Source organism: Diabrotica undecimpunctata, chromosome 1, assembly GCF_040954645.1.
Source record: "Diabrotica undecimpunctata isolate CICGRU chromosome 1, icDiaUnde3, whole genome shotgun sequence".
NCBI classification, from domain to species: Eukaryota; Metazoa; Arthropoda; class Insecta; order Coleoptera; family Chrysomelidae; genus Diabrotica; species Diabrotica undecimpunctata.
The window spans coordinates 128,019,963-128,046,663 of record NC_092803.1 but is presented as its reverse complement, the minus strand read 5'-3'; positions in this window follow the sequence as shown (position 1 = coordinate 128,046,663).

Genomic DNA, 26,701 nt, shown 5'->3' with positions numbered 1-26,701 from the left:
CTCTAATTAAGAAGTCTCCGACGTGTATTCAATTGGGGAGAAATCTGAGGACCTCGGGGATCAATACCAAAAATTGACTTCAGCCTGTTCAAAGAAGTCCATTGTGACTGTCAAAATATGTGACATTGCTTTAAACTGCTGAAAAATTGAATATTGGAGTATCTGAAAGCAGGATATAAGATAAGGTTTCAGAATTTTTTTACGTATCGTTGGATTTACATAAAACCTTATCACAAAAAACTACTGATTTCGTCTTTCACCGACGTCTATGACCCTGACTTGGCCATTATGCATCCCTAAAAAGAATCAAGATTCAGCACTAAAAAACACCCCATTTCCTTTTTGGTCCCAAGCCAACCCTTCTCTGTACTATTCAACCCGATTACGTCGTTCAGGGGTAAGAGGTAGCACCAAGTGTGAAGAAAATGAAAAAAAGCTATAACTGCGAATTCACCGGTGGCGCAAAATTGCCCATTGCAAGAACCGGGCAACTCTATTTTGAACTGAAATTGAGTTATTGTATCCAGCATACAAAAGTTGCGCATATTTTGGTTCAGTAATCGGGCAAATCCAACAAATCTTCATTAAATTAGCATAGTAAAGGATTTATATGATCAACCACTATGGTATAAGAATCAGGCAAGCCCAGGAGTTATCTGATTTTAGCACCGGAATGGTTGCGTATAGTGAGAGATGTCGGAGTACGGATAACGCTCACTGGTCTGGTGGTACCTACAGTAAAAGAGGTTGTACTAAAAGAATAGTGAAAACACGATGCACTTGTCGACTTAGTGTTTTGACAAAATTGATGAAACACAAAGAATATCGATTCTCTCCTCTTTTTCCAAATTAGGAAATAAAGAGAAGCAAGCATTAGGTGGATTGATTTCTTCAAAACCAGTGCAAAGAAAGCAGCCAAATCACTAAATCAATTTCGCTTAATTTACGCCACAATCTTAATCACAACCAATAATTGTGGTTTAGTCCCATAAAGAACATAATATTTAACCATGCCGCAAAAAAGTAGTTTCAGAACCTTGTTAATTTTTGATATTTTCGTTGTTGTTTCATTTGCGATATAAACCAAATGTATCGACAAATTAAAGTAAGCAAAGAATTTTGGAACTATATAAGAGATCTCTGGAGATCGGATTCTTCTAAACCTCTCAAAGATGACTTTCTACGTACCGTTACTTACGGTACTTATTCTTCGTCCTATTTCGCTTTAAAAAGTCTACAAGAGTTAGCCAATTTGGCACAATCACGCTTTCCTACTGCCCCGCAAGCTCTACCGCGACATTTTCTATATTAACAACGGTTTGCTAGGAACGATTCTTCTTTTATTTACTCGCTCTCTTTAGTTAAAGATAATTCAGCTTTTAAAGCTTGATGGTTTTTCGTTAGGTAAATGTGTCAGCAACCATCCCAGTTTACTTCAAGATATTTTAAAATGTTTTTCGTTTGACAAAGAGGAACCTTTCATTATTACGGTACTAGGACTGAAATTGGACCCTACAACTGACGTATTTTTACCAATTTCTACCAAAGTAGGTTATTCGTTCGGAAATCAGTTGTATTTTTTTCATCTTCTTGGTTTTATTTTTCCATGTCTTTTTACAAGGCAAACGTGTACTACAATAATTGTGGTATTTTAGGATGATGAAACATCTAACCAGATACAACAGACAACTGTACTTATATGTGTTAAATTTCTAGTTTTTTTTTACACAAGACCATCTATCACAAGATTGGAGCTCTTGGCAACCGTATAGCTAGCTTATCTAGTTACTTTTGTCAAAGAGTTTAATCCCATCTTAATATTTGGTCTCATTAAACCAGATTGAAGCTCTTGGCAGCCGTATTTCTGACTGATCTAGTAACTTTTGTCAAATAGTTTCGTTCAATCCTCATGTTTGGTTGGATTCGGCGATTAAGCTTAATCGAGTTAATTTTTCTACCCATAAATTGCCAATTGTATTGACACATACGAGAACTGATACCATGCTCTTCTCGGAATTATACTCCTTCTACTCAAAATCCCTCCGATTGTGCTAGTCATATTTTAACACCGGCAGAGTTGTTACACATTTCACCAAAATGGCATTTTCCTACCGTGGCTCTTCGAAATATCATTACTCCTCGTCTGTCGTCAAAGATTTTCTTCTTAAATACGACACCATGCCGAGACTTCGCCGCTGTTCTTCTTGTTTTTTTCACACCCCAAGGAGTTCTTATGCGAAACGGAGCCAACGATATTCTTTTTAAGACAGTCTCTCTAGTTAAGTAGGTCAAAAAATTCATTACTAATTCAACGCTATTGTCAATCCATAGTCTAATTCCTACTTCATTTTTTTTATTATTATATTTATCTTTTTTTGCCCATCCTGTAAATTTATAATTTAAGCTGTTCTTAACAACATTTGTTTTTAGAGTGGGAAAATGTAATTTTTTACATATTTTGCTGTAATATTTTTATAACTAGCTAAAACATGCTAATCTGTTTCCAAGTTCAAAGAAATACACGTGTTAATTGCCTTGAAAGCACAGGTAATACTTTAAAATATCAAATTTCTTTAAACCATTTACATAAACACACACATAACAATAGCTTTGATTTATGACGGTGCATTTGTCTCAATATTTTTCAGAGGGTGTTGCCCATATAAATGAGACTTTGGAGTGTGCACATCTTCAATTACAAAAATAAGACTAATAAACAGCATAATACTGCCCATACTGACATATGCATCCCTCGCTTGGGGACACGTATGCAACATATCAAAAAAGAAAATACAAGCGGCACACAACAACAGCCTTAGAGAAGCAGTCAACGTACCAAGATACGTTGCAGAAAGATTCCTCTTCAGAGAACTGCAACAAATCAGAGTGACAGACACGATGAAAGAAAAAGCCAGGATAAAGTTTGCAGAAATAGAGAACCACCCCAATCACATACTAAGAGAGATGATGAGGTACGACGCTTTCCACAGATGGAAGCACAAAAGACCAAAACAACAAATAGTAGAATAAAATAAAAAGTACTAGAGAGAAAATAAAACTAGAGAGAAAATAAAAAACACTAGAGAGAAAACACTTCAAAATAACAACAACGCACATAGAAGACAGTTCGTAGCTCAAAACATCCAACGACTATCGCAAAGCACAGAGTGGGCCCAGTTGCCTATAGACGATAAAGTCTATATTGTTATATTGTTTATATATATATATATATTCAATGTTATAATATGGACTTTACACTAATTCTGATTTTTTGTTTCAGGGCCACCTACAAAAAAAAAATCACAAAAAACACAAAAAACCGGCTTCGGCCACCAAACAAATTAAAAAACACTAACAAAAACCGGCGCAAGCCACCAAAAAAAATTAACAAAAACCCCAAAAACCCGGACACGTAGGGCCCAACCCCTTGAGCACCAAGTCGCCGAACTGAGCCTAGGCTCAGAGCGGAGACTTGAGGCCCAAGTAAGCAATTTTAGTTCGCGGATAAGCCACATTAAGATAACAGGATCATAGCAACAATGCGCTGTCCTGAGTTTTTGCAATCGGTTAGGAAACCATGTTGGGTTTCTATTACCCAGGACCTCCACATGAAGAGCATTTGGCTGATAGTTGTGCCCCTATCGCGCATCAGAGTGCTATAGGGGGGAAAGGGATGGTCTAGAGCATTGGAGCGCGGTGGGGTGACTCCTGTATTCACATGAGTTAACACACCTCGCTCCAATGAATTGTTACACCCGAACGTAATTCTTAGGGGTGAACATTTCTCATAGGCTGGGTTTAATCAAATTGCTTGCTTGCTTGCTTGCTTGCTTGCTTGCACATCTTCAGTTTAACATTAAACCAATTACGCCAGATAATTTCTTTTATTATGTAAATTTAAGTATGTTTTACATAAACATACAGTATGGAACAAAAAAATGCTACACTAGCTCTCCATCATTGCTAACATTCTATCTAATTAGTCTATGGTGACTATCAGTTGAGAAATAGTTAAGTACTATTACGTATTTTCTAATCGATTTTTTCTTTATTCGTTGAAAGAAATTCCTCTCTGAAATGAATTTACTTAAGAAGTTACTGATAAATACACTCGTCTTTTCCAGGTAATTTATTAAAGCATTTCCTCTACTGTTTCATTATCCTTTTAAAAATTTACCTTTGTGTTCTTATACTTTTCTATCGTTTTCTGTATACGTTAATGTAGCTGAATAAACTTCAACTATACTGGTGTACTTTATTTTTAGTGTCATATAGATTAAACTCTTACGATATTTTTCTTTAAATAGATTTATAAATCTGCTAATCCTTTTATTTACTATCAAACCTCGTTAAAAATTCGTTATTTTTGTTGATTTATGTATTCTCTAGGGAAATTCGCTTAGTGTTTTTGATACTAAATTATATTAATAATTGTAGGTATTACTAAAATGCATTGTTGTATATATCAAATTATATGTTGTAATTAGAAACAGTTACAAATTAGAAGAATATATAATAATTAACTACATTACACATAATTCCAAATGAAACCATAAATAAGTAATGTAAAACAGTGGATTTTATTTTGTTCCATAATACTAAGTTTAGAACAAAGAGTAGAATATAAAAGTTGTTTCAACTATATGTGCAAAATATTGTGATGTATATTCATTCTAAAATCAATTCAAGCAGATAGGATAAACATTGGATTATCTAATCCATTTCTTTTCGTATTCATTGCCAGTAATCAGAGTTTTCAAAGAAATATGTACATTTTTCAATAATATATCAGCTGGATTCTACGTATATATCATAACAAGCTATTTAATGAGACCTATTCAGTACATAATTTATTTTATTTTCCATATATTATCACTTATTTAATAGCGTCAGCTGTATTGAAAATATTTGCACTTTTCATTGAAATTATACCTTTATTATAAAGTTCTGATTTTTGCCGTGTATATTTTCTTTCGTATTTTAAGTTAAACTTTATACCAGGGATGGCTCGACAATCATACCGTAAAAATTGGAATACATAAAAAGCGTTATTTGTCTTTAGAATATATAAGTTGTTTCAACTATCAGTGCAAAATCTTGTGATTTATACTCATTCTAAAATTAATTATAAAAGATACGATAAAAATTGGATTAGCTAATCCATTTATTTTCGTATTCATTTCCAATAATGAGAGTTGTCAAAGAAATATAATAATAATAATAATATTAATAACCTGTGGGAGTTTTTATCAGTTCTTCTATTATGCGCGGCCCCCTGCGAATGGGGGATACTCTCTGGGTATTTTTAGCACCGATACCCAGAGGGTAGCAGGGTTACCTGCAGTGGAACAAAAACTGACACCTGGCAGTAGGTATAAAATGCACACCCATGAAAATGGAGAATAATAATTTATGTCTGTTGCCGCTGCCTGGAGATCGCCAGGGCACGTCTGGAGCCGGCGCTGGACGTGACAGCATGCGGGATATCCATGGCAGGGTGTTGAGGAGGCTGACCCCTGTCACACAATCAGCTACAGCCCAACAACAACAACCACAAGGGAGCCAAACAACAACAAGAGCTCCACTCGCTTAAGGTGCTGCGCTGGAACATCAGCCGGCGCTCACTCAAGCGGGACGACCGAGGCAACGCATGAAATGGACTATTTCTATAAATGAAAACATTTTGCGTTTCTAAAGGGTGATTCATTTAGAGGTACTTTTTTTGGTGGGGATTTGATTGGAGATCGTGCATGAATACTGTCAAACTGATATTTCGCTTTTGTTCAGTATTGTTTGACACTTCATGATGAAAAGACTTAGCCCGACACAGAGTCTAGAAATTATTAAGTTGTATTTTGAAAACGGGAGTTCTGTGAGGAATGTGTTTCGTGCGCTTAGAGCAATTTATGGTCCACATAATCGGCCTACCGAATGTACAATTCGCTTTACGATTAGTAAGTTTAAAACCCAGTTTTCAGTATTGAATAACACGCGACCAAATAGACCATATTCAGCACGTACTGAAGAAAATATAGCGGCGGTAACGGATAGTGTACTCGAAAATAATGAAGAATCGATTCGTCGCCGTTCTCAACAGCTTGGCTTGTCATATGCAACAACTTGTCGTATTTTACGTAAGAATCTTGGTTTAAAACCATACAAAATTCAATTAGTGCAAGAGCTGAAGCCGGCCGACCTTCCGAGTCGTCACCGTTTCAGTCGATGGGCTCTTGATATGCTTTCAGAAGATCCACTGTTTTCGAGAAAAATTTTGTTTTCAGATAAGGCCCATTTTTGGCTTAATGGTTACTTTATAAAACAAAATGCCCGTATTTGGGGTGATGAACAACCCAAAGAGGTTCAAGAGTTGCCATTACACCTTGAAAAAACAACTGTTTGGTGTGGTTTATGGGCTGGTGGAATCGTTGGTCCATATTTCTTTATAACAATGGCCGGCCAGAATGTTACTGTAAACGGAGACCGGTATCGTGCCATGATAACGGACTATTTGGTACCTAAAATTGAAGCTCTTGGTCTCGGCGACATTTGGTTCTAACAAGATGGCGCCACTTGCCATACATCTCGTGAAAGCATGACTTTACTGCGAGAACGATTCGGTAAACAAATTATTTCACGCTTTGGACCAGTGAATTGGACTCTAGACTCTTTATTTTGGGGCTACTTAAAGTCCAAAGTCTATATGAATAAACCAGATACGATTGAGGTATTGGAGGCCAATATTACTCAAGTGATTGGTGAAATACCAATCGAAATGCTGGAACGAGTCATCGAGAATTGGAACTTTAGAATGAACCAACTTAACTGTAGTCATGGCCAACATTTAAAAGGAAATTATCTTTAAAAAGTAATTGTAAAGAATGGTTCTTTTGTATGATAATAAATATTTTCAAATAAAATTTATTTTTTTTCATTGTTTTTTCTTGTTGAAAAAAGTACCTCTAAATGAATCACCCTTTATTATAAGGTGACGAACCTCGGTCGAGAAACGATCGGCTATCGACAACATCTGTATGTCGAATTTTGCAGGGAGTACCCAGAGATTTAAGTCTCTGAACAGCAAATAGCAGATCAATACCGGGTAATTATAAGAAATAATCTTATCCCAGAGACTAGACGCGATACCATCAAAATCGAAGTCGAACGGGAGATTCATAACCAAGAGCTAGTTGTGGATCAAGTCCATAATGAAATCCCTAATGAGCAGATTCCTGAGCCTCTCATGCAAGAAACTCAACCTGTAAATACGCAGCAGGACAACAACGAGTTGCACGATAGCCTGGTAAGAGAAATGGCACGTGCCGTACAAGAGTTTAATGGAACAAACTCACTTAGCAGACCACCGCTACCAAAAATAAACTCTTGTAAGAAACTAGGTACGCTGTTACAATTTATGAACACTGAAGTCCTACTTAATTATATCGTGTAAGCTAATACATTAGAATATTTGCATATGCTGATTTACTGTGCAGCAACAGCAATTGCTAATGTTATGGGCATTAAGATCAGAACACGACGGGTTACTAATATCGAAAGGACAGATAATAGAGTTGCACCTTGGTAAAAACGTCTGCTAATTAAAATTGAAGCAATACATAGGGAAATTGGTCAAATCACGGATCAAATGCTGGATGGATCAAAGATACGGCGCACAACTGCCAACACTACGTTACTGCTCCCTACGAACCCTTTACAACTGAAGAAGTTTCAAATATTATCAAAGAGCTTCATAACTGGAAATCTCCTGGACCAGACGGCATTTAGAACTTCTGGCTTAAGAAGTTCTGGATTATTCATGAGTGCTTATCAGCATTAATTAATCACAGTATTTCTAATCTGATCTGTAGGAAATACCATCTTCCCTAACCCAGGAAACAACTTATTTAATACCAAAAGATCAAAATAACACCCAAGATCCAACTAAGTATCGCCCAATTACTTGTCTTCCAACTCTGTATAAATTGCTCACATCCTGTGTAGCCCGGCGTATCTACCAACACTGTGCTCTAAACAATATCATAGAGCCTCAACAGAAAAGGTGCGCTAAGGACTCCATGGGCTGCAAAGAACGACTTATCATCGACTCTGTGATTTCTAATCAAGCATATAGCAAAAAAAGGAATCTCTTTACTGCTTTCATAGACTACAAGGAAGCGTTTGATTCAGTGCCGCATGAATAGCTTGTATATATATCAAAAATATATAAAGTCGATGATAACATAGTGACCTTTTTAAAACATATAATGTCAGATTGGAAGACAAAAATTCACCTCCAAATACCTGATGAAAAAAATTTCGAAACTGAAAATATTACAATCAACCGGGGCCTATTTCAAGGAGACTCGTTGAGTCCACTGTGGTTTTGTCTAGCGATGAACTCCCTATCCCAGCTACTGAACTTAACTGACACAGGTTTTAGCATCAAAAATAACACTACTATTGTGGCTATAAGCTTAATCATCTATTGTATATGGATGATTTAAAACTATTGGCTTCTACTCGATGCCACCTGATCAGATGCTGAAAACAGTGGAAAATTTCTCTAATGACATTAGTATGCACTTCGGCCTTGACAAGTGCCGTGTCTTAAATATAATCAAAGGAAAGGTTCAGCCCGGTGGATTCGTTATGCAAAACGACCAGAACATCGAGGCCATGGGTGAAAATGATATGAATAAATACCTCGGAATAAAGCAGGCGCGGAAGATGGACCATAAGCAAATGAAAATGTATAATTGGTTAACGTTTAAAATACGTCAAATAAAGGTAATTTAACGCAAAAGTATTCGACCGTAATAGTACTTTCAGACTGTCAAAGGATAAAATGACTGAAATGGTCATCCAGGTTAGGATTTTCTTATATTGTATGATGAAAATTTTATTTTACACTTATTTGTTTTTTATTAAAATATTTTTAATATGCCAAGAGATACCAAAAAAGAACAAAGACTAATATTGAAATTATTAAATTATTTTCAATTAGAAAAAAAGCACAAGGCATACCCCCAGAAGATGAAGAGATAGATGGCAGTCAACATCGCAAAGACTGCTAAATCAGACCGGAAATAACAGGAATTAAGGACAACATCTTGACAACTAGAACAATCATCTTGGCAATGATCGCAATGGTAACAAAACCAGTAGACATTATTGATCACTGAAATCGAAAGCTGAGATCTGGCAGGAGAGTAATAAACCTAAAATATCACAGGGCCTCTCAGGTCGTCAACAAGCGAAATCCCAGTGATGTATTAAGAAAAACATCTACAAGACCAGCCATTCAACTAAATACACTGAAAAAAATAAGCACTTGGAGGAACGTGCAGAGTTTTTACCAACAAGGAAAAGCCCATAATCATAAGAAATGAGACGCTTAAAGATAGATATCCTTGGATGTAGTGAAGTCCGATAGCCTAACAGCGGCAGAAGTGTCATAGACAACTACGTATTTTACTATTCCGGAGGTAACAATACACAAAACTGCAATGGAGTAGCAATAGTTATCAGCAAAGAAATCGAAACATCAGTCAAAGGGTTTATACCGATAATGGATAGAATAACACTATTGAAATTAAACGCTATACCGTGCAACATAAACATCATTGTAGTGTATGCACCAACATCTGATAGCACAGAGGAAGAACTAAACAGCTTCTACAATGACTTAAACAAAACATTTAATGAAACTAAAAAAGAAATAAATTTGAAATTAGGTGTCTTCAACTCAAAGGTAGGGAAAGGAAGAGATAGAGATAGTAGTAGGAGAACACGGACTGGGAACACGTAATGAAAGAAGTGAAAGACTAGTTCAGTTTTGCAAAGATAACGAACTCATTATCAAAAACACGTGGTACAAACTTCCAAATCGAAGAATATATACATGAAAAGCACCAAGAGATGATGGTGAAATTATAATAAGAAACCAAATAGATTACATAATAATAAATCAAAGAATACGAAATGCCATAATATCGGCTAAAGCGTACCCAGGAGCAGATATAACAAGTGACCACAATCTAGTTCTAGTAAACATGAAACTTAAGTTAAAAAAGTTACAACTGCCAAAACACCGAGAATCAATCTGAGAAAACTAAAAGAAACTGATATATACCAACAAATCAAAGAACAAGTGCACAAAGAAGTTCAGGAAGTAGAAAGGCAAAAGCAATTGACAACAACAGATAAATGGAGGAAAGTAGAGGAGATCTTGAGAAATATCACAAAACAAAAACTTCAAGAAGACACATCATCTAAAAATAAACAATGGATCACACAATAAAATAATTAAACAGAAAATCAAAAAAGCTAAGGAACTATGGCTATCAGAAAAGAAATAGAAAGCTTAGATAAACAACATGACAGTTTTAACATACACCGACAAATCAAAGAGACAGCTGGCATATACAAGAAGAAGGGTATCGGAAATATCATGGATAAAAATAACAAGATAATAACGGAATGTACAGATAAAATAAACAGATAAGAAGAATACATAAAAGGGCTATTCGAAGATGACAAGAAAATTGAGGTCATTAAACCAAGAGGAAGAAATGGGCCACCAATCACCAAAGACGAAATTGAGAAAGCGCTAAAACGTATAAAAAATGAGAAGGCCATGGGACCAGATTAAATACCTACAGAAATCTTAAGAATATTAACAAAAAATCATATGGGCACACTAATAGAATTATTTAATGACATTAATAAATATTGATAATATCAATATTTATTCCAATACCCAAAAAAATCAAACGCAATGAAGTGTGAAGAGCACAGGACAAAGTGTTCTTACGACTGATACACGAACGTATCTATAAAAAGCTAGATGATAGAATAGCTGAAAACCAATTGGGAGCTTTCGACAAAGTACAACACCGAAGAATGGCAAAAATACTGCAGAACACAGAATTAGATGACGAAGACGTGAGAATCATTGCCAATCTATACCGATATCAGAAAGCCATAATACGAATAGACCAACAAAAATCGAAAGAAATAGCTATAAATCGTAGAGTAAGAGAAGGATGTGTGATTTCCCATTTACTTTTTAATATTTATTCAGAAGAATTATTTAAAAAGGCATTAGAAGACGTAAATGAAGACATATTTATTAACGGAGCACTTCTGAATAATCCTAGATACGCAGATGACAAAATACTCCTTGCGGACAGCGGAGAAGGACTACAGATCTTGGTTGATCGCATTACCCAATACTGCCAAAGGTATGGAATGGCACTGAATACAAATAAAACAAAAATCATGGTGTTAAGCAAGAACAAGATTGAGGAAGACAGTGTTTATGCTAAAGGAAAACTTTTAGGCAGGCTGCACAGATATCAGTATATAGGTTGCGAACTAAATGAAGAATGGGATAGAAGTACGAAAATAAAACGGCGTATTGAGATAGCTAAAAGTGCTTTTAATAAGATGAAAGCAATATTATGTATTGGAAAACTCAACATCGAAATGAAAACTAGAGTATTGAGATGCTACGTGTTTTTTGTCCTGTTGTATGGAGTTGAGGTCTAGACAATTACAATGTGGTATTATCGAAGAATGTGGAAAATATCTTGGACACAACACGTAACAAATGCGGAAACGCTACGAAAAATGAAAAAAGATAAAGAAATACTCACCACTATAAAGAAAAGCTAAATGAGTTACTTTGGTCACATACTAAGAAACGAGAAATGCGAATTGACGCGGCTGGTCATACAAGGGAAGGTGGAAGGCAAAAGAGGACCGGGGAGAAGACGCACGTCCTGGCTGAAGAATCTGAGATAATGGAGTGGGAAAACGTCAATAGAACTTTTCAGAATGGCTGCAGATAGAGTCAAATGGGCCATAATGATCGCCAATGTCCTTAGGGATGGGGCACGTTAAGAAGAAGGACAACATACGAAGAAGGAGAAGAGAAATAGGCTGGAATAACTTTATTTCCAGTTTCTGCCGTTCGTGAATTAAGTTTTAAATTATTCTAAAAATAATACTTAATAGTAAAAATATTAATTTGATTTTGAAGAAAAGTTCAATTTATAGAAGTTTATATTTTTGGTAGCAATACAAGTTTGTCTTTCAGGAACATTTGCTGTGGAAAAATTTAATAAAAATAGCTTATTGCATGCTTGAAATAATTGCTCCTTGTTTCTTGTTCTTTTCTATCATTTCACTATGTAAAGTTTTAAAAAAAATTGGAAATTCAGATGGTTAAATTGCAATATCTCAAACAGAAAATAATAAAGGAAACAGTTAGATGTGGCATATAAAAGATTGCAATTTTTCAAAGAATACAAAAAAAAAATAAATTAAATTTACACCCGTTAAATCCAGTTTTCTTGAATGAGAACTGGATAGTCATCAAAAGAGGAGTCCGCAATAGCTGCCAAGATGGCAGTGGTAATGCTGTTAGAAAGAGAAACGGAGAAGGTGTACGCTTTATGCGGGTCTATCCATGCGGGTTCTAAAAATGGTTTTATTAATAATTGCAGCCTAATTTTCAAAAGTGGAAAGAAAACTGGTGACTATTATGATTCAATAAATTTAGAAAATTGGTTTGAGTATCAACTTTTGCGAAATTGGAAAAACCATCATTAATAATTATGGACAATACATCTTACCATTCTAGTTTTAGGAGTAAATACTAAATTCAAGTTGGACCAAACACTCTTTAATAGAATGGTTGAAAGAGAAGCATAAAGATTTTTCAACAACAATGATTAAACTTAAATTAATGGATTGAAATATATATTGTAAAGAAAAGTACTGTAAAGAAAGATTAAGTGTTTGTAAAGAAGCATTATAACACATGTTAAGATGTGTTATGAAGAAAGTTATAAACAAAAAAAGATGTTGTATATGTATTTAAAAGGTTCCATTCAGAATTACAACATTTACTTTAAATATGCAATTATTACATGAAAAAAAATTAAAATTTATGTTTATAAAATACCTGGACTATCTGTCCAATAGTGTAATACTTTAAATGTATATAAAAAAATCACTGCTGCACAATTCCACCTTAATTCCAGATACTTTCAATCAATATGACTACATAAATAAAAAACAGAACTTTTTATAAATGCAATAAACACTAATTTTTTTATTCCCAATTGCAATAAAAGTGTTGGAAGCAATAACCTTTTAATATTTGGCTGATTACGATTCTGGCACTGTCAGATTTAATTTTAATAAAATTTTGTGCTGGCCAATTGGTCTAAACCAAGGTCATTAATCTAAACACACACACACACACACACACACACACACACACACACACACACACCCAACTAAAATGTCATTCAATGATTCCAATGATTCGCAGTATTCTTAAAATCCCATATGTCGTCAAAATTAATGACGAACTGAAAGAAAGATTTGGTTTGAACTTTATTAACACTGAAATGAAGTCAAGAATTTATAAATTCAGTCTTCTTCTTTTTCTTCTTCTTCTTTTTATATAGACATGACTCTGTCAGTTTTTTAATGTGCCTTCCAATTTTTGTGGTCTTCCTACTAATCGTCTTCCTATTGGGAACCGTCTTTACTGCTCTTTTTGTTGTTATTCCGCTTATATGATCGTTCCATTCTACTCTTCTATTCCTTACCCAGTTCTTGATGTTCTCCACCTTGCACCTACGTTGTATATCTGTACTGCTAGTTTTGTCCCATAGTATCTTATTATCAATTTTTCTAAGTGTTTTCATCTCAGCTGTTTCTAACATCATTTTTGTCCTCTCTGTGTCAGGTTTTGTTACTGCCGCGTATGTTATTATTGGTCTGATGACGATATATTTATTTCTCCATATTGTTTCATTCAGGCAGCCTGCTGCTCTGTTTAGATATTAAAACTTCATTACTTGTTCTATTATCTGACCTTCCAGCTCCTATTTACATCTTAGTAAATATGCTGTTGTAACCATGTATTTTGTCTTTTTTGAGGAAATTAACATGTTAAATTTTTTGACGGTTACATAAAATTGGTGCAGCATATAAATCGTAAATCATCTTCACTTTGAGATAGTAGTATTGCGTCTTCTGCATAGCAGATTATTTTAAGTTATTTTTCTCCCATTTGATATATATTTTTTTAATTCTTACTTTTTTTATTATTTCATCCATAATCACATTGAACAATAGAGGCTCAGGAAATCTCCCTGTCTTATTCCATTGCCAGCTTTAATAGGGTCCGTTAGTTCTTCTTCTACTTTTACTTTTATTGTGTTGATTTGGTAGGTATTTTTAATCATTTTGATTATCCCTAAAGGGATTTCTCTTGCGTACAGTAAGTGGATAACGTCTTTTATTTGTCCTGGTCAAATGCCTTCTTAAGGTCCATGAAACATAGATATGAAGGATTGTTATAATCTACTGATTTCTCTTGCACTTGGCTTATTATAAATATAGCGTCGGTGCATAATCTTCCCGACCTAAAACCTTGTTGTTCATCTGCTAGTGTTATAATTTCATTTAGTTTATTTGTTATCACTTTGGTTGTTAATTTGCTGAATGCTTGATTTCCATTCATGATAAATTCTGTTTTGTTTTATTATTTTTTGGATTAATTTTAATAATTGTTTGGTCAGATCTGGTCCTCCGTACTTTAGGAGTTCGTTCGGTATTCTGTCCTCTCTTGGTGATTTTCTGTTTTTTCATTTCCTTAATGCTTCCTTTATCTCTTCCTCCTCGATATTTATTTTTTCGTCGCCTCTGGTGTTGGTGGTTCATTATCGCCACCTTTAGCAAATAGGGATTGAAAGTAGGCTACCCATGTTTCCTTCTGAATGTGTTTCGTTTTTATTAGTTCGTTCATCTCTTTACTTTGTCCTTTGATCATTCTCCATATTTCTTTTTGTGTTCCGTAGAAGTCGTGTTCCATCTGTTTTGACAAGGTATACCAGTGTTTCCTTTTAATGTGTCTAACTAAAGTATTTGTTTCATTTCTGATTCATTTATAGTGGTTGTATGCCTGTTTTGTTTGTTGTGTTCTGTATTGTAAAAAGGCTTTCTTCTTTTCTTTAGATTTTGTCTTTGCTTCCTCTCTAAACCATGGTGTTTTCTTTTTTGAGATGTTACTGTTCGTTACTTTCCTTTCTTCAAGTGATTCTGTTGCTGCGTTAATTATGTTATTTTTTAGTTTTTCCCAGCTTTCCTTGATGTTATCGTGATCTAATATTTTATTCCGTGCGATATTCTCTGATATAATTTTCCTATTTAAGTATTTCGTAGATTCCGTATTTACTCCTTTGACTTTGATTTTTGTTTGTGTTGGCGTTGCTCTCATGAGTGGAAAGTACTATACCAGGATATGGCCGCTACCTACATCTGCTGAGTTGAGGCATCTTAAGTCGATTATTTTCAATGGATGTATATCTCTGTTGATTATAACATAATCTATCATAGATCCTTGTCCACGGGTGTTAATTAATGTATATTTGTGTTGGTTTTTGTGGTCAAAAAATTTGTTGTTTATTCTCAGTTCGTTATTCATGCAGAAGTTTATTATCAGTTCTCCATTTTCGTTTTTGACATTCTCGTTATGTTTTTACTTAATTCCGGGTAATACTTAATTAGTTATTCGAGCGTTAAAATTCTCCAATATTATCATTTTCCCTTTGACTTGATCTACTACTTGTAATTGGTCATAAAACGCTTCCCTGAAGTTTGTTATTTTCTGGGCCGTATACTCCTATGATGTTCAGGTCTTTCTTCTAAACTCTTATCTTTGCTGATCTGATTTTGGCACCTTTGGTGTATTAGTAAGGCTACACCTTCTTTGGCCCTGTTTTTTTGCTACTCCACTGTAGATTAGTTAGTATGTATTTACCTAATTTTGATTGTCCTTTTCCTTTCTTTTTTGTTTTCTGTAGAACACACATGTCTATTTCTTTCTCTTTTAGCACTTGTGTTATTTCTTGGTCCCTTGAATGGAGCGATCTGATATTCCAAGTAGTAATTCTCATCTGGGTTTTGGATATTTTTCGCTTGTCCTTATTTCTTACCGTAGTCATCTTCATAGTATCAATCGGGTTCCGACGCTGTACATTGTTTCTTTGAGAAGTATTTGTTTTTACGATTAGTAGATTGCTAACCTTGCCAATCACCCTCAACGTTTTATCGGGGTTTGGGAACTGCGGCTGTGGTAACTGCAGAGCTACTCAATTCACCCGCAATCACCCCAGGCAATGTTATAAATATAAATTAAGTGTAAGACCAATATTAATATATGGAAAATGTAACGCACAGTATATAAATAATAATAAATATATACAAATGGAAGTTAACAAAAAAATAATGGAATGATCATACAAACAAAATAGGGAAGACCCGTGTGGTCAAAATAGCAAGAGATAAATCACCAATCGGTAGAAGTATCCGACGGCCGCACAAAATGTGGAGTGAAAATCTCCCATAGAGGTCTCAATCCGCCAATAAACAAGCAGAATTATTTATAAAGAGGAAGAAGAAGTAAAAGACAAAACATACAATACATAAAGATACGAAAAAACAGAATTTGATATTATCGTGAGAGTAGAAACATTACCCTTAAAATTTTCAACTATAAGCATAGCTACTCTTATAGTATTCTTATACAAAAGCACTTCTACTTTGTTTTTTTTTTCTTATTTTCCTGCTATTAACATTTTAATATTGTCCTTAAAAAATGAAAAGAATGAAACCATTTTTCCATTTTTATTATTTTATCTGTTATAAAAATATCGAACTGTTATTACTGACCTGTATTATCACGAAAATTTTATATACTTAGCAACTTCACATTAAAAGTTTCGTTACCTGTAACAAGTTCTACAATTTAATTTCGATAGAATAGTAACATGAAAGTTTTTTCTTACAGTACTTACTCCATTAGTTTCAAAACCTGAAAACTTATATCAAATGTAACTTAAATTGCTTTAGGTGGCAATTATAAATAACTTTTCTTAGTTCATCTAATTGTATTCAAACTAATTAAAATACTTATTTATGTAAATATATACATATACATATATATATATATATATATATATATATATATATATATATATATATATATATATATATATATATATATATATATTGTTATGCTATGTAAAATTAAAAATAATATTGTTTTGCTCTTCATATATTTCAAATTATAAAATATAATAATTCAAAATATTTCAACTGATAAACTATAAAAGATATTTCAAAGAAATGAAAGTCCATTATCTTTGGATTACCTGTAGTAAACAAAATTTAAGATATGCATAAATTATTTTCTTTGTAAAATATATTTGAGTGAACGTAGTGAATTGAACAATATGACCGGGTTTTCCAAATGGACTTGTACAGTGAATAAAGACAATAGGATAGAATTTACAAATTATATTTCTCCGTTAGTTCTTAAGAATTTGTAGAAACCGATTAGCATGTTAATAGTTTGTAGGAAATTTATAATTGTAGGTAAAATTGTTGTTTGTCATCTAAATGGTAGATGGTGGGAAGTATGAGGAACTCTGATTGGAGGACATTGAAAAAGAGGTAGATAGCTATGTAGGAATGAGAGTTTAGCTGGATTTGTGAGGGAGAAAATAGAATCAGTTGTTTTCCAAGGGTGCAATGCAAACAGTCGTGTTTCTTTGGCGGTTTCCAAGTGATAGTAAGCATTAGAAGTGAATGTTTGTGAGTTTTCGTGGACTAAGTGTATCCTGACGGAAGCTGATCCAGTAAAATATTGTAAGTCATACTTTTCTACTTATATATTCCAAGAGTCACTGTTCAGGCCGGAACGAGAGATTCAGTTTATCGAGAGGAGAAGAGGCTAGCGTCTTTTGAACGATACGTGCATCTGAAGGAGATCATTGAAGACGAGAGGCTCGCAATAATTTGTTGTAAGATTGCGGATTACCTAGGGAACTGCAAAGAATAGATAGTGTAGGCTACCAGGAACAAGGATTTGGACAACTTATCTTCAGAGAGATAGTTTTTTTTACCATTCGTCAGTTTTTTCGTTATCAACAAAGTTTTTTTAATTGCTTCAGAAAGGATAGAAATATTTATCAGGAGATATAGAACAACAATTTAGATTTGAAATTTTAATTTATATAGTATATAACATTAATTTTTGAAGGTTCACGTACGTAGAACAAAATTTTGATAATCATTGTATAAGATATTTTTTGTTTAAGATATTTGAGTGTGAATTTTATTTCAATATATAATTTTGTATCATATATGTTTATTATTCCGGAATTCTTCAGACCTTACCTATCATAATTATGTAAAGCATAGATATTGAAACACGAATATAACCCTGAGATAAGAGAATTAAATAGTGTGATAAAATCATAATTGAATCATTTAAATAAGTTTAATTAATTAATTAATTAACTAATTAATTGCTTGGCGCATCTCTGACTTTTAATATCGCATTAACATAATATATATATATATATATATATATATATATACAAATATATATAAATATATATATATATATATATATATATATATATATATATATATACTTATTTATGTAAATAGATAAAAAAACAGAACAAAAGGACATTAAAATTGTTTTCTATTTAAGCTATACAAGATATGGAAATTAATTAAAGTAGCTAACGCTGTAAAATTCAAAAAATTACACCCTTTATCGGCAAAAACATTCAACTATAACTACATTTTACTTAGATGAATTTAATAAAAGAAGAGAACGGCAAAACACCATGCGTCGATGCTAATTACAGTGAGATTCCGCAACAACGGGCAGGTGGATGCATTCTCTTATACTACAAATGAATGATGGCTAAACCGCAAACATGGCTAGGTCAACAACTTTTTGACGCAGATGCTCTCAGATCATGGTTGTTTTCGAACATATCTTTATGGCTTTAAACATGGATTCTTCAGAGTGCCCATCCTGTCTTGACGTCTGTGAAGATGCAAAGCACATGTTCTTCGTGTGCTTGTTTCAACTTATAGCGTAATACTCTGGAAGCAGTTATTATGACCAAGTCATTTGCATTTATGCTCGTAAAACAGACAATTCGATCAGAAACTATAGTAGGAAAAATGCTTTCATCGAAGACAGCTTGGGATGCAATCAGTACATTCGCGATGGAAGTCCTTTAGGACCTTTGCCGCATTGAAATGAGTCGAGCTGAAAATAAATACGGTTAGAAGGAGAAAAGCATTGACTTTAACAACATGAACCAAGAGCAATAGCTAGATCCTCCCTCCGAGAAATATTGCCTTATGGTAGTTCCGCAGGGAGGTTTTTAGATGATATTGTAATATACGAGTGCGACATATCAGGAAGTATATCTAGTTCTGAAGATACGTTAAAGTATTTTCAACCCAATAAAACTCACATACAACAAAGTGAATCCCAGCTCCAGGAGACAATATATACACGGAGTAAGTTATTCTAACGTCCAAAGATAAAAGAGATAAAAGAGTTTGTGTTCAAATGTGTGCCGTTTAGAGGACCCTTAAGCTAGCGGGGACAAATAAGAGGAATCCAATTTAACCTACGTAAAAGTTTTTCACTCATTTTTCACTAATTTATTACCACCCTAACAATTTTTCACGACCAAACCAACCTTAAGGGGAGCGATTCTGTTGGCTTAAGGTTCAAGCTAGCAGAATTCGGAAAAAAAAACTTTTTGCCTATGACATATTTTTTTACCCATTTTTCACTAATTTATTACCACCCTAATAATTTTTCACCACCAAACCCTCTTAATGGGAGCGACTCTGCTGGCTTAAGGTTCAAGCTAGCCGAATTAAGAAAAAAATCTTTTTGCCAATTACATATTTTTTTACCCATCTTTCACTAATTTATTACCAGCCTAATAATTTTTTACTACCAAATCACCCTTAAGGGGAGCGATTTTGCTGACTTACGGTTAAAACTAGCAGAGTTTAAAAAAAAATATTTATGATATACCACAGTGCTCTGCTAGGTTTTTATGAATTTATTACCATATTAGTCATTTTTCACCCGTTAACTACCCCTTATGGAAAGTGAATAATTCTGTTAGATTAAAATTTAAGGGGAAACATTTTTTTTTCAAATTCACGTACAATCTCTTTTAAAAGTTCGGGAAAAGCTAATTACATTTTGAGAGGAGTGTACAGTTGTGTTAAAAGTGGAGATTTGTTCTTATGGAAAAATCTAAACATTTTTAATACCCAGAACTAATTTATTACGAAAAGACGAACTCTCAAGTACACCTACCTAACATATTCAGAGCGATAAAAAAAATTTATAGACAGAAGGTTAACGTGAAAATACAGGACCGTTAAAAGTTTTAAATTTAAGAAAATTGAATCGTTACAAGCTTCGACCGTAAACGATTGCATTTGGACTCCAAAGACATCAGATCCGTTAAATATAACATTTATATCATCTGCAAATATTGTAAAATATCCATCTTAGTTACTCGAGACAACATCGTGTACGTTAATAAAAAAAGAATGGGCCCTAAAATTGAGCCTTGCGGTACAACTATATTGATATTGAGATAGTTAGATTTATGATTCGCATTTGGTTTTTTGCCTTTCTTAGTAAAGCTGACATATTGTCAACATGCAGTTAAATAAGATAATAACCAATTCAATCCACGCCCTGAATAACGATATTTTTTAATTTATAAATTAAAATTTCGTCATTGAACAGTCAAAAGCTTTGCTGAGATCACAGAATATCCCAACAGAATTTTCTCCTGCGTCCATTAACCTTGTAAGAGAATTATAAAGGGAATGAGTTGCTGTATGAATAGATATTTTTAGACCAAAATCCATGTTGGTTACTACCAATTACAGTATATGTCTAAAATAAATTTTGTCTTTGTAAATAGATGTATTCAAAGATTTTGGAAAATGCCGAAGACACTTCTAGCCATTAGCCAATTGCCTTCTACATTTTCAGTAAGACAACACGCAGAGATTTAGCAATATAAGTAAGCAATAGAACACAACTAGCAATATAAAAATTGAGGGGCTTAGAATAAAAGGCATTCAAGTGTAATTTTACTAATTTTGAGATAAGTTAAGATTTAAGTTCTTTAAATACTTAATATTCCTTGTACAATAACTAGGGTTGTACATTATATCATTTTATTATTAAAGGATCAGATAACCATTATACCCACGCAAATTTTTAAAAAAATATATCCAATTCAGCTGTATTTTGAGAAAAAGCACTTGGATCCTTCTTATTCCGAACTGTTACGTTCTGTACATACGATGACCTCAATATAACAATTGGGGTCATCAGAAAGGGAAGAGAAGATATTCCGTTCAATCCAGAACTCGCTGGTTTTCCCCTTTTGAATTGGGTATGTAAATCTCCATAGAAATAATAAGCAATACGATCGTATGAAATTCTATTTCAAAATAAACAAGTAAAATCGATAAACAAATTACATACATTTAATTACAACAAATCCTTTATATCTGCAAAAAAAATACGCGTGACAAATGCTTTATGAAAGGTGAATGAATTAACTTAAAAAAAACACAGTTGTTTGGAACTAAATATGATAAGATGTATATCTATATATCATACAAACCGCTTGTCTCCGGATGAAATCATAACAGGAATATGCTAGAATATGATACCACAGGCAATAACAAAGTCAATGCAATAGAATACTTTTCTGTATATATAAAGATATACAAACCAAACAATATTATAAGTAATAAGCATAGTTACCCAAATCAATTAATAGTAAAATAAAATATACAATTAAACTATACAGTAAACACGCTAAAATGAATGTTTATATATACGTAAAATGTTATTTTAAAAGTTCAAATCACGACACAAATGCGAAATACCTAGTTCTGCATACAAGATGAATTTCTCAACAATATGCATATACCAGTAAACAGTACTCGATATGCAGCAATTTAATTTTGGCAACAAATACTATAAGGTATAATTTACCCCACGAAATGATAGCACCACCGCTATCGCAAACGACGTCTTCAGCGACATAAACAGGAACTACAAAGTTAATAATGCACCACCCTTACTGCATTTTACGACTCTCTCGGTCGCAAGACCGATACGAAGTGTCACAGGTACTCTTAACCCACACACATACACATCTGTGTTGATTCGAAGATAAAATTCGACTCTGATTTTGTAGATGCGTCGCTTATCTCAAATATACATCTGTGTCATTTTGCAGATGGCCCGTCTCGTAATATGTAGTTTTTAACACAGATGTATTTTGTACGGGCTGTAAGCTGTAATCTTGGAATACGCGGAGAATCAAAACTACCACAAAGTCTGTTAATATTATATAAATGTTTATTTATAGTTGCGAAACTGCAACATTCTCCCCGCGTTGGCATACGTGCCAGTAATTATACAATTCTCAGTACTATACATAAAACAGATTTTCTCTCTAATAGGAAGTGCATTCCTCTGTTATCCTAGGATACAATACATGAACTTTAAGCCATCGAGATGGCTATACAAGTGAATCTTCAGGATATCATGGACGGACCAGTTAACCAACGGGACCGTATGAAAAAGAATGAGGAAAGAAAGAAAAGTGATGTATATGATTAGAAGGCAACAATCAGAATGTCTCGGACACATGATGAGAGACGGCACTTAATATAAATACTACAAATAACCTTTTAATACTATTCGAAAAGCGAAAAATTGGGAGAAGACGAATATCCTGGTTAACAAACCTAAGAATATGGTTCTTCGCAACTACATTAAAGTTAAGGACAAATAAACAGAATAATTGTAGCCCGAATGGCCACTACAATATTCGAAAAGAATAAGCAGCAAAGACAAAAGAAAATAACGTATGAATTGTAACACTGTCCCTAGATATTAGCAATCTACCTGGACAGACATAATCATGACGAAAATGTAAAATGAAGAAACTATATTCTTCCATAAGCTTTATCCATAAAAGATAATTGATAATTTGAACAGCAATAAGCAAATTATATCTCAGGTTAAGACTCAGCTCCCTCTTGATAAAAAGGCCGTGAATAAGCTAGGAGTAGACTTAGGTTAAATCAGAATTACGATAAATAAAGAAATAAAGAGAATATATAAAATACGAACATTATACTATTCAATAAACAAGGCTTTTTTACATAAAAAGGCAATTTTGCAAACGAACGAAAAACAATAATGGTGCGGCTCCTAAGAATTCTTTGTACCTTAAAGAATTCGTACAATGTTACAAGAAAATGTCATAACTATCCAAAAGTTAAAACAGTTAGTTTAATATAACGTGGCGCAAATACATAATCAGATGAAGCTACGTAAGCTTTAAGCAAAAAATATATCCCATAATCTATGGCAATAAAAAGAAATTTCGAACAGGTAACACAATGATGGATGGGACTCTCAACATTATAAAATGTGCAACAACTAAGTCCGAAATAATTCTAAAATTGAACGTACCTTGGGACCTTACATGTCCCAACCATACGTGTGTTTCGAACATCTTTAAAACAACTAGATTATTCGAAGAAAGAAGAAAAGGATACTTTTTAGCATAAGGAATGGTAGCATTCCCCAACATACCGCTAACTTTTGTATCGTGAATAATTTTCTCTGAAAATAAATTCCAAATATCCAACTGATTATCCGAATTGGTAATACCGGATGGTAACGATTCCAAAGATTATATACGAGGAAACGAGAGACTTTTTTAGTCTTGAACAATAAGCAGTTCAGCTTGCTTTTTACGAACGTTTCTGATGAAACAAGACAGAAATGCCCTTAATCGGCGTAAACGAGAAAGATATGAGTACATTTTAAACATATGTACCCCGAGTGCTAAATCTAGAAATAGGTGTAATGCCACTTTAGGAATATATATTTGACGCAATTATGGTCGCAATATCTAAGTTAATAGCTTCTTTAAAATTGTCTCTGTAATGAGAAGACAAGAATTTTGGTTCACAATGCCATGATTTCGATCGAGCAAGTGTATCGGGGCTAGCTCCCCGCGAAGCTGTATCGGTAGCGTCATCGTTAGACACCCCATCATGGAAATCATACAAAGAAAAATCCTTGGGCAAGGATTGAATGTTAGAATGGACCTGAGGTCCAAAGAGATGTACATTATTAAAGGATAGCCCTGTAGACGAACTAGCGCCTGTATCAGCGTCACAAGTCTTGTAGGACTCACTATCAGTTACCACTGCAACATGTGGAAGAAAATATGAAATACTGCTACTAGCTGAAATACTACTTAGGGACAGTATCTACATGAGCTAAAGTCAATGAAAGCTGATCTGACGAACTAGGTGCCATCACACGAGGTATTTGAGACGTGGACGTCTCAAAAGAAGGTTGAGGTTGTGAAAAAGATGAGTATTTTGCTGTGATGCCGACTCCAACGTTTCAGCTTCTTCTTGACATCCTTCGTCAGAAACTCCGTTGATGGTATTTATTTTTTTGATGTTCATAAAGAAGGTTATTGTAAAACTCGTGGTAAACCGGCGGAATAAAATCCAGAAGTTTTTGAATATTGTCCCACATCAGTTTATTGACTTTTATCGGCTGAAGGATTTTTTAAACATGTTCTTCATGTTAATAGTAGGACGTCCAGCTTTTTTTGTACACATAAACATGTAAAAAATACAATCTCTTCATTTAAGGTTTCCTTAAAAGAAAAACAAAAATATTTTTCATATAAAAAGTACTGCACTGGTCTCCATTTAAAAGAACACCGTAATGTCTTTTTTAGGATCACTTGTAACTTCATTTAATAGTTCAAAATTTGAAAAATTACCTTTACTCATTCTATGGACATTAAACGTTTTACAAGATGATTGAATTAGCTGGGCCCAGTACTCTCGAACAACTACAGGTGGATTGTTACGCTTTACTATTTCTTTTTAGAAACTTGTGGTGAATCTCTTGGATATAAGTACATTTAATCCAGAACATAAACAACTTTACAATGTTTTTATTTTTTTTGCCTACCGTAGCAATCGCTATATGCGATGATCTTGGTAACACTTTTTGAAAGTATGTTTCTTATAAAATGAATGAGGCACAAACTAATTTCTTGAGATCCCCTGCTTGAAATGAATTCAGATGTACATTTCTGATCTTCCTGTGGATATATTGTGAATACAAAAATTATATGTCCACAGCTGTCGCAAATAAAATGCTTTGGTAGTAGTTGTTAAAGGATTGGGAAGGGTTTGCTGAAGATGAAAACAGATAACGTTCGTATCTACATATGCTTTGAATTTTTCACTTTCTTGTTTTTTATTGTTTCAGCCTTCTTTGCTTTCCGTTGATGAAGCTCTTGATTAAATTTGGCTATTTCCTAGCTAATTCCTGTTAAAAATATGTCTATAATATGTAGGCTTCACTGGATCTTTATGTTGTCTTCACATTGTTGAACATATGACTGGTACATGGTACATTGTGTTTAAATTTAAATCTGGAGAAAAGTATCTTGTGTTACATAAATTGCGATTTTATTGTGAAAGTGTTGTAATAAATTTGAATTCCTTGAATAATAACATATATTTTGGAAATTTTGGTGGTTATATGCTCGATAACACTACTACATTTCTATGGATTTATTCTTTTAATAGATTGCTGCCCTCTTAGATTTTTTTCACATACACCAACCTGATCAGTTTTCTTACAAACAGTTCTAAATCTCATTCCTGTTCTAGCACTCGAACGAGTAAGACGTGTGCCAAGTACAATTAAAATCCAGTTTGCCTTATCGGTAGTAATTAGTGTTTAATTTAGATTTAATAGTGTAATTTCGAAAAGTGATTTCTGGACAAGTTTTGTACGTATTGCTTTTGTTATATTATTAAATCATATAAATTATATTTAATTTATACAAAGTGCATACCAGAGACTGCTGGTTCTTGCTGGCCATCCAATTCAATGGATTTTAATACAAATTTGGATAGAAAAATTAGTTAAAGAAGAGAAATAAAACGAGGTTACTGTCTGTATTTACATGGACAGTACAAATATAAACAATACTCCTACAGTTTCTACCTTAACAACGGCCCTTCAAACTGCTACAAACAACATTCCAGCAACTACACCTCTTTCATACGTAACCGCTGCAAAATCTACACCGAAACCATCTTTTCGTTAAAGCCATTGGTGACATCATCGGACCAAAAAATATTTCCTTTGCATCCAGAATATCCAACAATAGGATCTGCATATATCTAGTGAACTCAAATCTCGTTGATCAACTTCTGAAATCCCATCCAACCGTTCAAATCGGACGCCTTACTTTAAGTATTCGTAAACTTGTCTCCCCAACAAAAAGAATATTAATTTCGAACATCTCTCCTTACATTCCCCATGAACTGGCCGAAAATGCAGTGAAAAGTCTTGGTTTCCAAATAGCCTCCCCCGTGTCCTTTCTTAAAGCGGGCATTCCAGGTGATGAATACTCCCACATACTTAGCTTTCACCGTCAAGTATATATTTTTCCTCCCTCTGATAATTTTGAGCTTCACACCTCCTTGTTAATTCCTTTTGAAGGCAATGATAATAGAATTTTTCTGTCTACGGATAAAATGGAATGATTCTTATGCAAACAATCGGGACATGTTGCTTCTAATTGTCCCAATTCTTCATCTGACAACTTATCATCTGAAAATCCTACTGTTTCCCATGTCCTCCCAAATCCCCCCACCGAATCAACGTCACAGCAAC